Source organism: Tachypleus tridentatus, chromosome 13 (assembly GCF_004210375.1).
Source record: "Tachypleus tridentatus isolate NWPU-2018 chromosome 13, ASM421037v1, whole genome shotgun sequence".
NCBI classification, from domain to species: domain Eukaryota; kingdom Metazoa; phylum Arthropoda; class Merostomata; order Xiphosura; family Limulidae; genus Tachypleus; species Tachypleus tridentatus.
The window spans coordinates 167,001,537-167,021,284 of record NC_134837.1 but is presented as its reverse complement, the minus strand read 5'-3'; the positions used below and the strand labels follow the sequence as shown (position 1 = coordinate 167,021,284).

Here is a 19,748-nt window from a genome sequence, read left to right as displayed (position 1 = left end):
TTTATAATGCCACGTGACTAATATATAATCTAGATATGAATTTTGTCAGAACGGTTTAAAATATTTTTGATAATATTCATTTGTTTATTTAAATATTAATATGAATACGAGAATGATTGTTAATTATGATTACACTTTGATATAAAAAAATGGATAAAAAATATAAAATAAAGGTTTTTACTTGAAAGTAAACAATAAGTACTGCTGGAAAACATAGTAATGGATAACGAACGTTGAATTATATTTTTAATTTTGAACATGTGAGTTTTAAAATAATTTAAAGACTAAACAGTAGCTTTATCTTTAGTTGTTGTTGTTTTGAATTAAGCACAAAGCTACACAATGGGCTCTCTGTGCTCTACCCACCACAGGTATGGAAACCCAAATTTTAGCGTTGTAAGTCTGCAGATATACCGCTGAGCCACTGGGGGGCTTTATCGTTAGAGTAACGATATTATTTTCCTTTCGTATACGACACGTAGTTTCTGACAGATATTGGCTTGGTATAACCTGGTGGTTAAGGCACTCGACTCGTAATCCTAGGGTCATGGTCTCGAATACCCGTGACACCAGACATGCTCGCCCTTTCAGCCGTAGGGGCCTTATAATGTGACAGTCAATCCAACTATTCGTTGGTAAAGAGTAGCCCAAGAGTTGGCGGTAGATGACGATGACCAGCTGCCTTCCCTTTGAACTTACACTGCTAAGTGAGGACGGCTAGCGCAGATAGTCCATGTGTAGCTTTGCGCAAAATTCAAAACAGACAAATTGACATAAATTAAAAAGTGACGAAACAAAGGATAATTAAAATTATGTGTTTTGACCTGTGCAAACAAAGTCATATTTTTACACCTCAGTGAATTTGATAAATAGATCTTGGACCTTGATTCTTGGAATGTATTTTGCGTAGAACCACAAGTGACATCAGCTGGGGATGTATACCTCTACATAGTTTCAAAGAAATAGGTTAAATAGTTTTATTTGTTGCGATGTATATATAGAAGCGGATGAAACAGTTTCATAATCTCATATCAAGTTTCACTTCAGAACGTGAAACCATAAAATATTCAATTTGTATTCAGGATCCTCACTTCAGTTTTAACACAACAAAATACTGCAACTACAACACCGACGTTGATTATAGAAATAAATTTAACCAGTTTTAATCTTCCTTGCTTTTATTTTGCAAGCTGTTGTGGAATTTATCAGTTAATCCACAATGAAAGATTTATTGAGAAGAATTCCTCTTTTATCTTCTGCCACCAATCATAGGCTCTAGCATAAAAATATTCTGGTAATTTAACGCCATCTAGTGAGTGCATTGTCTTGCAGAAATATTTTTATCTTCTTCATTTTGAGAAAGTAAAGTAATAAATCACATTAAGCTTATAAAGTATTTTGGGGAAAACGACATTCCATCCTATGAAATTATGTGTAAACTAAATTTATATCTCCTCATCTCCACCAATTTAAAACAAATATTAAGACAATGTTAAATTGTACAGTTTTTGAGTACAATATTTTCAATATTTATTGTTATCAAGCATTTTCATTCACTTAGAAACTGACATGAGAATGATTACCCTTTTATTTATACTTTAAAAGCATAATTTTGGACACATTTATTTAACAAGTAACATGATTTCAATTTCAAAAGTAATTTTGTCTGTATTTATATGAAATAACCTTTTTTTAACAAATTAATTGGTTTTTACTCTACCTTCTGTATAGTCTCTAAAATATCTTTCACAATGACATGTGTAATTTAAAGTAATCATGTATGCATATATAAATATGAACATTAATTATTAGTTTTGTTACAAAAGCTATTAATTGCTAGCGTAAAAAACTCCTCATAAATGATGGGAAACCTCGGAATCAAACTATTCCATATAATATTGGACAATATACAAAAATAAAAGAAATATGACATTTCCTTTCGTAGAAATGTGTTACATATTGCTCCTGAATCTACTACATATTGGTGTCTTAGGATAAAAGACAATATGGTTCAATACACACCTGTTCTTCTTCTAAGGAGAAATCGTCCTCTTTACTATAGATATATGTTTAGTATCTTTAGTCTGTTTTTTTTTTTTTAAGTTCTTTTCGAAAGAATTTCCAAGCATGAACTTGCGCTAATTTCTAACTAAATATTCACGAGTGTCTTTCTGGCTTTTCTATTTGGATCGTATCTAGCTTGACGTCATAATGATGTGGATGATGAGGTGTCACACACATAACGCTATGCCTGATCTAGCTCTGAGAAATACCTCCTTCACAGGTTTTTATATAGTAAAAAAAAAAAGTGATAAAATTTATGAACTATTTATGCTTATGTTCACGATTAAATAAATTAAAATAGGAACAGACAATCAAATTAAGAAGCATTATAGGAAAGAATGGAACTGGTCTCGTGTAACTTCGAAATTCGGAAAAATCGAGTCTGACCGACTGACAAGTGGCTTAATATTTGTATATTGATTAAAAATTATTAGTTTCTTAAAATTTACAGTTTTTGCACCCATTATTGGAGATGTAAACACCATGACTAAATTTTTTTTTATTATTTTTGTTTTCCTGTGACATTACCAAAGTTTGAGTTTATCTATGTATAAGAAGTGTGATAGAATAGAACGGAAATGCTTAGAGTACGCTAATGGATAATGTATAACCTTACATCAAACAACGTGATAGCACAGCAGTAAAACCAACAAACGATAGAATCTTATTCGGAAGAGTTTCGTATCTTGTTGCATCATATCATTAGAGTATAAAAGGCGCTAGGAAAGATACTGATACTGTTTCACTTGCACACAATGTAAGCCTATGTACATGTAGAACTTGTGTGTGCAATAATGCCTCGTATCTAAATTTCTATATAAATTGTAATAATAGCCATTAAACCTCCAGTTTCTCAAAAACAAGATATATGATATATGTATTATACATTCGTATCGTATTTCATATCTGTCTTGTATATAACAATCGTCCTCACTTTCACTGGTGTAAGAAAAAACACACGAATCTTCTGTACAAGGTAACAGAATGACAAGTAATTCTTTCCTTTCATATTATTATAACTCTTGAAACCTAAAGCCCCAAATACTCACCAATATACAAATATCTTTTCTTTCTCTCTCTAAGTCACTGCTGCGAGTGACATACGTCACAAGAAGATGAACGACTAAGTAGTAAACTTAAGGGCGGGCTCATTTGTTATTGTCTCCTAAGTAGAATGAACCGATAAATAACTGACTTCACCAGGAACGTTCGCGAGTGTTGAACGCACGTGCCACTGCAAGATGATGACCCTCAGTAAATAGATATATAATGAATAAAAGTGACATAATTTACACGTACTTAGATTAGTGCTACGCCTATAGGACGAAAAGTTGTTGTTTTTTTACAATGATGTTTTTTGTTTTATGCAAGAAAATGTTTTTCTAAACATTCTTATCTCTTAGGTTTGATATCTTAACATAGTTAAAAGACATTTTTACACATTGTGCTATTCTTTAAGGATATACATATAATAGAAATTATACCTTGGTAACTGTATATTGATTATGAAACCACTACAAGTAGTTTAGCTATACAATTAACGCAGACAACTACAGTATATCTTAAGTTTAATCAATGTAGTATGAACATATTGTCAAATCAAAACAGTAACGAAAATTAATTTTTTTGTATCTACTTACACATATATATGTATAAATACAAGATACTGGTGTCATAATGAAATATTAGTTACCAACTTAATATAATTAACTATAAATCTTTGTAACAGAAATTATCTCTCTTACGTTAGCAAATACACACACACAAGTATGTTATATTAATGTACTAGATTCATTTAGAAATATACCTATCAGACTTTGTTATTTTACCCCATTATTTTCTCGTAGAAAGCTTTAACGGTTTAACAACAAACAAACACACATAACGTTTTCTCAAATAATTACGTAAAATCAGCCCTTCAATGACAGGTAAGTGTAATCCATAAGCAAAGGGCATAATGGTTTAAATGAATATCAATTCATCCTTACCTTGGTTGGAATATGTGTATGTATCGATATGTTGCTACTCACTAGACAAATGTGAAAGTGTGGTAAAGATATAAATAGAAAATTGTTGTTCGTAAAAATATTTTGTGTTAATAATTGGAAAAAACACAATATAATCAAAACTTCCTGCACTTAAGCCTCTTCTAGCGTTATATTGTATGATTTGTTTCTTTTGAATTTCGCGCAAACGTACACTAGGGTTCTTAATGACGAAAAACCCATTTCAAAGGAAAAATGTATCTCAGAACGGTTGGTACGGGTATTAACACTTTTATAATAAAGCAGAGAACAATTTAGACCTTCCTAGGATATATTTGTTAAGCTAAAGATGACTTAGGAAGGTCGAAACGTTGTTCTCTGCTTTATTAGTAAAAGTGATAAAACCCATACTAGTAGTTCTGAGATACATTTTTACTACATGAGGGTTATTTGCTCAAGCCGTCTCTAATTTAGCTGTGTAAGACTAGAGGGAAGACAGTTAATCATTACCATCAACTCTTGCACTACTATTTATCAAACGAATAATGAGATTAATCTTCATTTTGTAACTCCCTCACGGCTGGAAGGACAAACAAGTTTGATGTAACGGTGATTCGATCCCTGGACATTCAGACTGTGAATCGGGCTCCGTAACCACCTGCCCATGTGGGGCTTCGTACTACATGAATTAGATACATTGTTTAATCTTAATTACATTCTGTATTATATGTTCTAAGTGTTATTTATTATGAGATAATTATACTGATCCTAAATAACATAAACAGCTGTTCGATTAATTTCCATCGAATTCAAGCTGCTTATTTGACTTTTTGATATGTACTGTGGCAAATCTTTTATTACTTCACTGCTAGAGCGATAACCAAACAGTATATTAGAAAATTTATTATAAAGAGTTTAAAAGTAAAATCGTATTTGTTAACATAGTAAGTTCGATTCATACAATTGTAAGTGGAAGGTAATGTTTGATTTAGGATTAACAGTTGGTATTAGGTATTAAACAGTTATAAAAATTTACTTATGCTGTGTTAGTAGCTTAAATTCTATTTGCTGGTAAACGTAGTGATTCAAGTATTTTCCCAGATGTAGCACACGATTAAGAGGCGCGTTTTTCTCAGATTTATCAGTTTGTTTGTCTTAAATTTCTCGCAAAGCTATACGAGGGTTGTCTACTCTAGCTGTTCCTAATTTAGCAGTGTAAGACTAGAGGGAAGGTAGCTAATCATTACCACCCACCGCTAACTCTTTTAGCAACGAACAGTGGGATTGAACGTGACATTATAATGCTCCCACGGCTGAAAAGGCGAGCATGTTTGATGTGACAGGGTTTCGTACTCGTAACCCTCAGACTACGAGTCGAGTGCTTTAACCACTTGGCCATGCCTGTCCAAATTTATCAGTAGAATGTGTAATAAATTATTATATCACTAGAGAATACTTTTGAACTATATTATTTAATTATTCTTTAAAATGACACAAAATAACCGTATGATTCCAAACGTTCAGGTTTTAAAATTATTGTTCATGACAATAATAGCTAGAGAACTAGTTACATTCATATTATTGTGTGAAAAATTTATGTACAAATACACTTCAAATAACAAAGCTATATTACAAAAATTATTAGAACAACACACTTCTAATTACAAATGGTTTCACCTTCCTACCGAATTTGCAAACGGTTCTCATGATACATTGTTGCTTAATTTTTTTAAAGAATAACAACTGTAGCAGACAGTCATGGTTCTGTTCCAAATCCAATGATTTCCAACGCTGTATATAAAATCTCATATTTCTTCACCATAGCTTCCTTAAGATCATAACAGTGAATCTATTTTGTTCTACTCTGTACTTTCCAAGCAATAATTTTCCATAAATGTTTTTTCATATTCACTTTCATAACTTCATTAAGGCATTTTATTGTTTATATATATATATAGCCGTAATGCCTTTCTGACATCGTTTTTATTTCTCTGTTTACAAATATTTCGATTTGCTTTCATTATTCCCTGGTCCGTTTCGTATAAATATTACTAGTTAATTTATTGTTTCTAATATACGCTTGATAAAAGAAAAAAAACAAATGAATGTGTAATGTTGGCCTGGGTTTAATGTTAAGTGGACAGTTTCACAACACGTTTTCAAAATTACATGAACTGGTGAATGAAACATAGCAATAGAGCACCGGTGTGTTTCACCAAATGTACGCGAACTTTTGGTAGTAAGTCCAGGCTGTGTTTAATAGTGTTTTTTTTTTTTTTTAAATTAGCCCTAGTGGCAAAATGTTATTCTTCTTTTAAATATGTCCTTTTCAAATACTTTTAACGACGTAGCAGACATTGGAACGAAACTAAATTAAGATCAGTAACTATGACTGTATGATAAAGTCAGTATCAACATTACTTTATTACTTCCTTTTTACAAACTGTATATGACTGTAAGAATAAAACGGCCTCATCAAGGTTGTCAAAATAAAAACACCTGGATGTACGTTAATTAAAGTATAACAGTTACATAGTTATAGATAAGGATTCATCTATGCCCAGTGACAATCGAAGACAAAATTTGAATCTATCCTTTTAGAACTCAACTTTATAGACAGTCTATTTCATAAATATGATGTAAACCTGTTATTTTAATTATAAATATTCTATTAAATATAATATTAAGTTGAAGGAACTAAACCTAGCATCTATCCACCTCTGCATTAATAGAAAGTCCATATTTGTTTTACAAACTTTGGAATTATCAAAATTACTATATTTGGAATGTTCTCATTTTAAGAATATAATATTCAAGAAACCACAAAAGTAAAAAATTATTTACTATAATATACACTTCAAAAGACCATGTGGAATCATTAGAGAATGATCAATATCTATTAAGAAACACAAATATATACATAAACCAGAGTTCTTCCTGGTGTTACACGTTATTTTGAAGAACAGATTTGACCAATTGTAGCAATGAAATTTGACTGTATTTTTAGAGACAGAAATTAGATGGATAACCAGTTGGACGTACAGTTCGAGTACTATGGCTTGAATTAGTAGAAGGGGCGGAATATGCCTCCAATTATAAAATTATTGTTTCTCAGCTTAGGTTTGCCGGGTATATTTTCTAGCATGTGGTATAAAATAAACTTAAGAAATCAGTTTATATGTGTGTGTGTGTATAGCTTAACATCTAGTAATACAAACTAGTAAGTATATAAATAAAACATTTTATGTAAATCGAAACAGCTTTACTTAGTTTAATAAAAAGTTTAGAAAGTAATTCCAACACAAAAATAAATAGTTTCTACCAGTAAAATACAAAATAAAAACACCAAGTTGAATACGAAAGTAAATGGATCATATTCGAATAAAACGGTATTAAAAAACCAAGTTCAAAACGAAAAGAAGCAAATCCTTGTCGTATAAAATTAAATAAACCACACAGTATGAAAGTAAACATTTTCACTAAGCTCAATACATAGTTTAAGAAAGCACGCTTCAAACCAGGAACAAGACTAAACAAAAACTACTTATTGTTAGTTTCCCTGATATATTATACTCAAACGCAAATAAAATACATTCAAATCGAAAAACAAAACAAACTGCTCAAATATTTTATTACAAAACCCACTTAACGGCTCTTGATTACAAATACTGTTTCACTTATTATTTAGCTTCTTTTAGTGAATTGAGGACTAAATTTTATTATATTTGTTTCAGTAGACGTTGGAAGAAAGTATTACGTTAAAACAGAAAGAGATTAGTTGGATTTGTTATAAAAATAATCTAAGAATAACTTATCTGAAACGAGAAAGAAAAGGATAAGTGACTTATCTTGACAAGTAACGGGACAAAGTGAAAGAGAAATCCAAACTCATAAAGTACATATATTTAAGTGTCCCTGAAAGTCCAAAAATGAAAACTTTATTTCGAACACTTTTGAAAATACGTAGATGAAGTTTGGATCTACATCTACATCTCTCTTTGGATGAGTGTTTGTATGGCATTTAATCAGGTTTAAATTATTAATGCATTCTTGTTGACATTTCAATGAGTAGAGAAGTTGAATGCTCTATATTAAAACGATTTTGGAGTCTCACTTTGTCATTGCTGTCCATCACCACGTCTATTGGTGCTGTATCTGACGTGCGTGCATTTTGACAAGAACCCTTAACTTAATTTCTATTTTAGAAGGTTTCGTCTCAAAACTTGCACATCAAATGTACACCACAATCAATCTAAACTAAAAAGATGACGGTTTCCTAGCGTCTGTTCCTGTGCTTTGATCACACAGAGACCAAAGATGGCTTGACCAATATGTCTTTATATGGAACAATAAGAACAAACGTTTTGTTTTCCAGCTGATTCAGTTATTAGACTGCGAAAGAAATTTGTTATGTATTGTGAATCGTGTCGCATTTCCAGACTCACGTACTTCTTGATCATGTTGCGTAATGTTGCTTGGGTGACGTTAACCGCTTCTGCCATAACCTTTGTGTTCTTGGATTCTCACCTCTTAAAATACGTCGCACTTTCCTTAACACGGTGGGGGCACTACTTATTGTACGTCTCCTTCTAGACAGTCTGGTTGTGTCAAGTCGATTTGTATTTCTTTATTTTATAATGCCATTACGGACAAGGGATATGTCGTGTTCTAAGTCCGATATCTGAATACATCGTTATGATCCGAGTGTGTGTGAATATTTTGTAATAGAAATGGCAATTATCAGAACTTTCCAAAAGTAATTAATATTCGGTGCCGTTACACAACCTATAAAATGCCAAAATATTTCAAAATATAGTTCTTATACATCCCGTTCCACCACGATTTTATATTGGCCATATTTGTCATGTGGCTTTGTCATTTCTTTATTCAGAACAGTTTTAATATAATGTACCTAATTTTATACATAATAACAACCAAAACCTATATATAAATGGTGCATCCACCATCCTGTTATGTTCATGTGTCACTGTTTCTCTGCCTACACATTTCACTAGATTCATTGCTGGTCAGTGATTGAACAGGCATATCCAAAATAATATTCTAACGTGACAAAATTATTGTCGATGCTGTAAAGAAGGAAACAGAGGGTTTATTGCGGTGGATAAAACAAACTATGCACATTTTTCACTTACTTTTACTTAAATAACCTGTTTGATATATACTTATAAAAGTAAATAGTACATTCTCTTACAACACAAAATTAAAGCAACATTTAATGCAAAAGTAAACATTAACCAGTGGAAAGTGGTACTGAGGCACGGTGCCTACTGTTTAATTAATTCAAGCCAAATGGTAATGGTTAATGGTAAAAGCTAAAATATTGCATATTTCATGAATATTATCTTTATGGAAGATTTACTTTTTCTTTCACGAACTTAATTATTAATTAACCACTTTCACTTCTGATCTTTTATGTCTATTAATGAATTTCACTACTGATTGTCTATGTTTTTATGAATAATTTTAGCAACCAGTACCAAATATAATACAATAATTGTATAAGTTTATAATTCCTTTGCCACAGGTCGAGTTATTTAAGTTATACATATGGCAACAAATTTAATGAATCGGATATTTATATTTATTTCAACTTTTTTTTCCCTTCTATGTCTGTGTGTTTTCTTATAGCAAAGCCACATCGGGCTATCTTCTGAGCCTACCGATAGTGATCGAGCCCCTGATTTTAGCGTTGTAAATCCGTAGACATACCGCTGTACTAGCGGAGGGCCCCTTCTATGTCATTGTATATTTCAAATGTTATTTTAAGATGTATATTAAAAGATATATACTTCATTACTCGATAACATTCGGCTTGATCTGGTTAGCAAATTTTAAGTCCTTCAACCAGGTTGTCGTTATAACAACGTAAAGGATATATAGATTAGGTGAGAAAAAAAAGAACCATATGAAAACTTTACTTCTGCAAAGACAACTTTGCTAGTTGAGGTTCAAAATAAAATTAACAGAAACAGAAAGTAAGGCTCACATTCTGTCGTTATTGGTATTTTACTTGTTGTGAATATCTATATATGGATAAAGATTCTAAGTTTTTAATTAACTTAAGTCATACTGACCTAACTCTCTTTCAATTACAATCTTATAAATTAGAATGTTAAATTACCCTGCACTTAAATAGAGTTTATTTACATATGTATATTAACAAAGCTAGGATTCAGTGGTTAGAGGTCATAAATCCAGCATGTCCTGAAATTTCAGACACATTTTATCGTTTAACATTTTAAATTAAATCATAAAAGTTTCAGCTTTAAAACTAGGGAACCATAAACCTGGTTGGCATTCATCACAATATCAAATTTCAAATGTTATAATGTTTCTTACAAATGTTTACACATTTCTTTTTCACACATCTTTATTGTTGTTTTGAATTAATCACAAAGCTACACAATGAGCTATCTGTACTCTGCCCACCACGGGTATCAAAACCCGGTTTGTAGCGTTGTAAGTTCGCAGACATACCGCTGAGTCACTGGGGGCCACACATCTTTATTATTGTCTCTTTTGTTAAGTAGTGGTCATACCTTAGTTTTCTTATCGTTTCTACTTTCAAACCGAAAGTCTTCACTGATTTGACTGAATGAAATATAAAGATAGCATCGTATTATTGGGAATATTTTTATCAAACATTTTTGATTGATTTGATCAAATAAATTATGAAGCTGATATTATATTATTTATTAAGCACAATAATTTACTTCAAATCCCTTTCGTAAATAAATGTGTTTTTCGTTTCATTGGAACTACGAGAGAGTGTATAACACCTAGAGAGTATGATAATAGTTTATTCGAATTTTAACAGTTCCTAATTTCTATAAACATGATCTCTTAATACTTAGAATTTGAAGTATTCCTTTATTTTATGACAAAGAGCTAGAGACTTTATGTTTAATTATCTAAAAAATAAGGTGTGTTTTTGTAAAATGATACTTAAATTAATGTTTTGATTTATTGTTAAAGAAAATAGTGTAAGAAACACCAGGGCTCGCATAAAATGTATGACTGGGGACTTAAGTGACAAGGTGTGAAAGGTATGCAAATTAGCATAAATGTACATGAAAGTGTGGGAATTATTATATTGTTTATAAATATGTACAATCTTCATATGACTTCATCAATATGTGACATACATACAAGTGACTATTATTATATAATTTATAAATATAAAAACCATCATATGAATTAATAATTACGTGAAAAACATATGAATGAGTGATACAAATACACATAACATTTATGTGATTTTTCATCAATAAGTGATATGCATCACTACTTAAATAGAAGTCATTGCTATACTTATGATAAAATATTCAATTAAAAAATAAAGTTTATTCTAATTGATTCTACCAAATCTGCTTGTAGCACTGAAAATATAATAATTATTGTTCTACGTTTTATATATAAGTTCAATTATATATAAATTATTCTTAATAATAACTAATCGTTTAACTATTAATACCTAAATTATGTTATCTTGATTGCTTATTTATAAATATATTATTTTTTTTGTATTCAATGATATACAACAGTTTTTAAAAAATACTACTTATTATGCAATGATGGACTGGCCACAAGACTTCGTTTGCAACACAAACGCGTATTGACTGAATCATAGCGTTTACACATTCTATAACTTAGGAATGATTGTCTCTAAGCTATACTAACTAAAATTGTTTTGATAGCCAGAAGCTCTTTTGTCTTGCGACATACATGAAAACTGAAATGAGGAGAAATTGGATAAACGATTTTTTATCAAAAGATTCTTATCTTGTTTACATTCTTCTAATAGTTCTACCGTTCTAGCCGGTGTAGAACAAAATGTCACTTCTACCATAAACCGGGTTTGTACAGCTTAAGGAAAATAACAGTTGATTTTAAACCACAAGTAAAGTTACACGTACCCTGTATATAGATAGGGAAGCATGCAACAGCAACAGAGAACATAACAGTAACAAGAATGTCGTATATTTGAAACGTTCCTTCTGACAACGAGTTAGCTAACAACTGGTCATTGTTTCTATCCTAGGAGGTAGGCGGCCTTTCGAAAACACAACATTCGGCACTGCGGCAACAACGACTTCACAAAGAGGGAGGCCTCGTCTACACTTTCGGATCTGTGTGCCGCCAAGGACTTTATCTTCAGTAGACTGAGATTTGTTCTTCTTTTTTACTAGGGTATTTAAAGCCAATGGGATAATTTCTTTGATTAAATCTTCAAAGTGAAAAACAATGTCACTTTTATTATGAAAAAGGTTTCATTTTATAATAAAATATTTAGCAGTTAAGGAGATACAAGAGAAAATATTGTACAAGATCAGTGTTAGACTAACAATTATTTGTTTTAATTCCTAAATCAAATATGTTACAAATGCTTTTAGCCTAACACTAATTCTTACGTCTAGAACCTCAATGAAGGTTATATTAATAATAGCTTTGTTAATTTGAATCTGGAAATCAGATTTCAAACTGTATAATTTAAACTTGTTAGACTGAATCTGCCAGAGAAAACTGATATATTAACATACGACTGAACACACGTTGGATTGTTTCTGTTAAATTTAAAATATATGGTATTACGTTAGCGTATACTTGATACCACTTTGTTAACACTTAGATGTGATTTGTCATGCTAGTATGTATTTACTTTTCCTTTGTACACTATATACATCATATTTAAATTTACATGTTCCGTCTTTACATTCGTTTATTGGATCGTGTCAGACTTCAAGTGCCTTCTGTAATGGTTATATTAAAATGAACGTTTACGATTTCAAAATACCAGATTTAACACAAAAGAACTTTGCTCGTGAATCTAAAACAAACATAACACCTTATGTATATATATATATATGCAGAGAGGAGGATGTTTACATTATTACCTTTTTATTGACAACTTATTATTTTTTTATATTCAATATATTTTTAAACCCGTAATTTATCAAGCAGTTCTAGAGATCAGATCAAGTTCAATAAACACAAAATAGCTTAGTGCTATACAAAGTTGTGTATTACATTAACTTCAGGAACTCGTAAAGATCTCTTACTGAGGATAGGCAAACTGTCACTTTTCTAAAACATTGGCTAAAAGCATAAATGAAACCTAAAGTTAGATATTTGAAACCAGAACATCATATAATGTTAAGCAAGATGTCGAACTGTTTCAGCTCTAATCTTAATCGCTGATCACGCATGTAATCTAATTTAAATTGATCTAAATCATATGTATTTGTTTAAATAGCAGCAGGATAAATTAAATAAGTATTCTTGCTTCGTTAAGTATAGCCCCCCGCTAGTACAGTGGTAAGTCTACGGATTTACCACACTAAAATCAGGGGTTCGATTTTGCCCGGTGGACTCAGCAGATAGCCCGATGTGGCTTTGCTATAAGAAAACATACACACACAATCGTTAAGTATAGGATTTATGTGATTTCTACCACGCGTATAAGTGCAAAAAATTATGAAACAAAAGTTATTGAACAGGAGATATACTAAAGTCATTACGTTAGTTTTGTTTGTGTACACAGTTAATATGTGATTAAGATTTTCTCTTAAAGGAAATATCAGGGGTTCGATTCCCCTCAATGGACTCAACAGATAGTCCGATGTGACTTTGCTATAAGAAAACACACACACGCACACTCTAAAGTAAATAATCCTGGTGTGGAAGAGCATTTATCATGCCAAGCTGCATATCGGAAGTTCCAAGGTTCGAGCCTCAACATGACGCTTAAGAAACTCAAAATTATTCGTATAGGCGGCTGATAGACAAGAGTTTTAAATTAAACATTATTATGCCTGGGCCGTAAGAGTACCTAACCTGGCCGTTTAAAAAGTGTCGCGTTTATAAATTGACTAAGAATTTAAAAATCTCTGGCATTTTAAATTTGGTTATTAAAAGGTTTATCATGTATACTCAAAGCAATAATAATATAAGTCTATGGATAAGTTTGCAAATAAACGCAACTCTTAATTTACATAAATGCGCCTTCTAAACAATGAAGACAATATTAAGCAGATATATTTTGTCTAATTGCTTTTTACAAGAAGCGATACTGAAAGCTCTTGAACGTGAGATATACTAAAGTCATTACGCTAGTTCTGTTTCTGTTACGAACGTCATATTAAGAAACCTTTAATTTGTTCTGGAATTTAGTGTAACAAATTCACTGTTCACAACCATAAAGTTGTGAAAAACCCACAAACCAATAAAGTGATATATTAAGTTTTTTGATGACGTAAACTTATGGAAATAATATATACGTAAATATAAACTCAGGGTAACCTTGTGATTATTATGAAAACAAAAACATTCTATAGATTACTACGCATTGTTTTGTGATTGTTATAAATACTATTATTTGTTCTAGCGATGTATTTATAATTATTAATATTTTATCATCAATAATATATATAAAGTTTTTTTGTTATATCTGTTTTCTTTGTTCTATATAAATTGATAGTGTTCTTTCGGTTTTATATGAACGTTCCATATAGAAATACAAAGAAACTACTTTATGTTTTAGCTCTTAAGAATTAGAAAATGTATAACTGATGTTTAGAACATTAAAGCAGCTGACATACCGTTCAAAAAGGTCATATAAACAAATAAACTTCTTGATTATTAAGTATAAAGGAAGTTCACAACCCTTCATCTGGATTACAATCATGTCCTTATACTATAACTATTAACGTTCTTGGATTACATCAATAGAATAGTAGTACAATGAGCAAGTGTATTCCAAAAATAATTTCAAAGTCCAAAATGTACACTTATGCAGCGATGACAAGACGTCATAATAAAATATTTAAGCCTATCCAATAACAGTTGCTTTAAATGTGTATATATATATATATATTCATAATGTATTGAACCTATACAGTTAATTTTTGATAGCAATTGCAAGTTCATAGAGAATTGACGGATGGAGGCTTGAAATGTTTGTTTCATTTTGTTCATTATAACTTCCTGTGTGTTTGGCTATTTCTGTGTAGGTAAAAATGAAATGTTTTACTTGGAAACTGTGCTGCAACATTTCAACTTTCTTAGTGACATAACAAGTCACAGTACGAAAATTACAAACGTTCATAATAACCACTACAAATGTTGGTCATTAAAATTGTCTTGGGGATACTGAAACAAAGAAGATTTTTTTCTCTTTCTTTATGAAAACTTCTCCTTATTAGCAGTACTAGCGTTGTGCTCGCGCGAAGACATTGGATATTTACGGCTTGTCAACACGGCCTCGGGGGACGAAGATCTATATCCATGGCTGCTTCACAAGACTTGCTGCCGATAGCCCTAACTTTCATGCCGCGATAAATATGATGGCAAGACAGCCATTTTATGAACGTAGGGCAATCTCAACAGCGGAAGGAGAAACTTGGTTTTTAGGTCGAGAGTTATTCCAACGGAAAACTGGTTTCCTTCCTTCCCACCAACCTTTCTGTTCTAGTAGAGAAACCCGATCTGTTAAACTTGCCAATGAGACATGTTACTAATGATAAGTTCTCTTCTTATTCTAAGTGGTTGTTCCATTTCATAACAACTAATTCGACACAAGAGAAAATCAATGACTTGACGAGGAAGTTGTCCATCTTAAGACCAAAGGAATGACAATCAGCAAGGAAAGCCAGTTAAAGATGGAGAAATGTGCTACACGGCTCTTGCTGAACTAGTCACTGGGTATGATGGTGAGTCTTATACCTCTGTGTAGAATGATCTCACAACACTACAAAAGTGTTTGTTGCATAACTATTAAATTTTCCCTCGGGTTAAGCCTTAATCAATTACATAAAGTTACTCGAATTTTTATCATTTGTATGTTTAAAGGAACACCATGTCCTCCTTAAAAATAGCCTTTATAGTGTGGATATCTATTTATTAAAGTTTCTAAATAAAAAACTAACAAGGGTATTATATTATTTGACATAATTTTGTATAAAACCTATCCTATACTGCAAACGTTTTCGGCAGTTTCAGGTGATACTACGTGGATCTATAGTTAGTCACTAGCCTGTATTTTACAATTGTCATTTATGTGCATATTTTAATACTTTAGTTTTTATTGTTTTAACCAATGTCTATCATATTTCCACATGTTTATTGTAGCACTAAATAAGTTTTATTATGCAATTAAACAATAAATAGTTCTACAAATATTACTATTAATAGTATTTTACGAGGAACAACTTGATGTAACATTCACTGAATATTGTTCTAAATTCACAGTTTAGTCTACGTTAAACATGTATAGCTTTAAGCCACTGGTATTGGACACGTGTTATAAAATTGTTATGGTATACAATTTACCAGTTTACTTACAAAGCTATGATTTAAAAATAAACACTCCTTTTGAATTATAGACAAGCATAATGTGAATTTATACATTACGTGACTGTTTTGTTTGTTCAAATGTTAAAGGTTAATGTCAAATGCTTCTTCTATATAAATCAGTGAAATTTAGAATAAAATCAGGAATTCTTATATGTTTACGTAACTAACTCAGGTCTAACTGTAGGAGGTATGATGTGTATATAAAATTATATTTTTGACACTATTATAAATCATTGCCAATGCCAAAAACCTAGTTTTTTTCCATTTTGTTGTTATATCGGTTTTGATTAGACAGGTAAGTTCCAACTGCTTATCAGAGTTTCCAAGTGAAAAAGCATAAGAAACATTGTATTGTTAATAACCGTGTCTCAAATAAAACTGTCAAAGTAGATGTTAATCCCATTACTTGGTAGAGATGAAAAACTGATACTGCTTGTCATCGTTTATATTCGTTGTTATAGCTGTTTTAATTTCATCTGAATAAACACAGCTTTACCTTTCGTTTACTACTGAAAGTTTTATGAATTATAAAGCACTAGAAACTTGGCTTTGAAATAACACAAACTAAAGCACTGTGAGAAAAATAATCTCCACACTCTTTATAATGAAGCGTCTTAAAAACCCGAAAATGTTTCATCAAAGTGAAATTCCAACACAACGTAAAGCTAAAATATTATTTTCCATGCAAGTTTGGTAGATTTAGTACGCATCTTCAGAGAAACAGATAAACAAAAGTTAATTTATCTAGAAAGAGGTGCTTTACTGCTTATTGATTGCATGCATTTACCTTAACCTTTATGTCTTATTAATTGTTTATATACCTTATTTGATCACTATTTGAAAAGAGTTAATAAGATATCTATGGGAAATTAATAAAAGATCCCACGATCAACCAAAACATTAGCTGTTTGCTTTTAAAATATTTGAATACTTTCGGAGACAAAATACACTGTTCAACGTTTATTCTCTCATTTAGTAACTATAACATAAATACAAAAAATATATTACGAAGTAGCTATATCATGTTTTTCTGGCACTTAAAAACCACTAGTTAAAGTTGTGATTACATTTTATAGAAACTTACCTTCTTTGTTTCGAAGTATTATTTTAATCCGTTGTTTTTTTTCAAATACGAGGTGTTCTAAGTTCACACTTATTTGTTAACGTATGCCTTTAAATATACACTTGTAGGAGTGTTTCGAGTAGAAAGGCAAAACCAAGATATTCACCAAACAATCTCGAGTTATATCTTAAAACAACTTGCTGATATTCTGAGAGAGAAATATGTTTTAGTATCGATAGCGGCTTTGATTCAATGGTTTGTGATTTATCGTAAGATCGTACTAGTTTATGCTATACCATTGGGCACGATACAAAAGAAGCCTACAGGCGGTGTCTCTCTTTTCGTAACGAGTTTAAAGTGATTAAGCAAAAAAAAAAAAAAAAAAAAAAAAAACCGCAGGAAGAGAATCCTTGAATACTTTCTTTTAGTATTTGAGATTTATGTTTCAAATATCTCCGCTATCTGTACATATGCGTTTAGTAATTCTATAAATAAACGGATTTTTTCTAAACATTTAACAAAACATATTAAATGTATTTTTTGTTTTCCATACAACGAAGTTAATCATTTTCAATGTTTTAATATTACATCAGCATGGTTTGACTGTTATTTGCCGTGCCATCTGTTGACATGTTCTCTAAATTAAAATGTATTTCTGTTATACCAAATACAGACGTTTTTATGAGTATGATAAATCATTTGACAATATATAGCAGTGAAAGTGGCAGAAACTCCTTGTTTCATACAGGTGGTTCACGTGGTTTCTATTGATTGTTATTTAGGAGATTGAAATATGAAAACTGTTTTTGCAATATTTCTTGTCACAAAATGACAGTAGTGACATAATACTGTAGATCAAAGGTAGATAACATCGAGAAAACGAGTACAAGTAAGTTTTAACAGGTGGATTTGTATATTACGTTAAGTTTAATAACACACAATTCTGTTGTGCTTCCAAAGTTAACATCTTTACTTTCTAAAAATTAGAATATAAAAATAAAACACATAAAAGTGACATTTGCTAGGTTCAAAATTTCATTGTGAAATTTTATTTCATTATTAGGGTCAAATAAGGTTACATTTTTTAAATATAATATTTAAAATTATTGTACATACAATAATCCATTGTTTTAAAGTTTCTACCTATGGATGTATTGTTTAAGATGAATGTTCTTGTGTGATTAACCACGTTATAGTTAGTATATTTTAATGTTAACACTTACAGTGCAATATTTGTCTTAAGTTTATCACCTAATAGTGCTAAAGATGTATTCTTTCAAGTTACTGTTTTTGTATAATATATCCAAATATAATTTACAGATTCAACACCAAACACATCCTTATTGTAATTTTTTTAATTTTAAGTGTATTATTCTAGCAGTCAATGTATAAAAGTTAAAGATATATTATTTAAGATCATTGTTCTTGTGCAATTAACCACGTTTTTGTTTGTAGATATCAGTCCTAATTCTTACTTAATCTGGAATTGCTGTTTGTGGCTCAATGCCTAAATATCCTTGTATATAAGTTACGAATGTATTGTTAAAGGTTACGGTTTTGTATAATTTACTCAAGACTAATTTATGGATTTAACTCGTGACACTTCCTTTCTGTGGAATTGTTACCTGAGGTTTATTGTCTAACACTTCTTATATACGTTAATGATGTATCATGTCATATTTAGTGTTCTTGTATAATTTATATATTCGTATTTTAAAGGTTTCAGTTCTGATACTCCCTTAAAAGAAAGCGTTATTTTAGATTTATTATTTAACAATTCTGGTATGTAATGAATATATTGCATGTAATTTCCTACACTAATAATTCTTGTCTACGAATTAGATATTTTAATTTTAGTCTCAAACAAATGTTGTATATCTTAAGCTTGTATTGTTTGAGGTTTCTCAACCAATGATTTTTGCATGCAATTTGAATGTATTATGTCAAGCTCATACGCTATCAGTTTACGCATGTTTTTGTGAAAAGAAAAAGAAAAGAAAGACTGTTTTCAGTTCTTATTACTTAATAATCTTGTTTGGTGCATGTATTATTTGAAGTATATTAATTATAACTATATTTTGAATACATATAACTCATGAGTTTACTGTGTAACCAATTACCCTTGACTGTTTTTCATGTTTATTATTTTACATAAACACACAAAGCATTCCGTTGATGAGTTTTATCTGCACATTTCACACCTTACGAATTTGTGTCTATTTTATTTTGCTTTACTAGAAGTACCAACTAATTAGAAATCATAA

The 19,748-nt window shown here is 30.7% G+C and overlaps 1 protein-coding gene across 2 annotated transcripts in view; it reads right to left on the bottom strand.

The window, feature by feature from the left end:
* Positions 1–17,840, bottom strand: part of LOC143241031 (transmembrane protein 45B-like) — a 242,523-nt gene extending 224,683 nt beyond the window's left edge. The window contains exons 1-3 of one of the 2 annotated variants that reach the window (XR_013022153.1): positions 17,506–17,840; positions 11,987–12,255; positions 10,286–10,661 (exon numbers count right to left, since the gene is read on the bottom strand). The gene's annotated coding sequence lies outside the window, so the exon portion shown is untranslated. Of the gene's footprint in view, positions 1–10,285; positions 10,662–11,986; positions 12,256–17,505 lie in introns of those variants that run through there. The other variant, XM_076484457.1, reaches the window with a different exon arrangement.
* Positions 17,841–19,748: the final 1,908 nt, after the last annotated feature.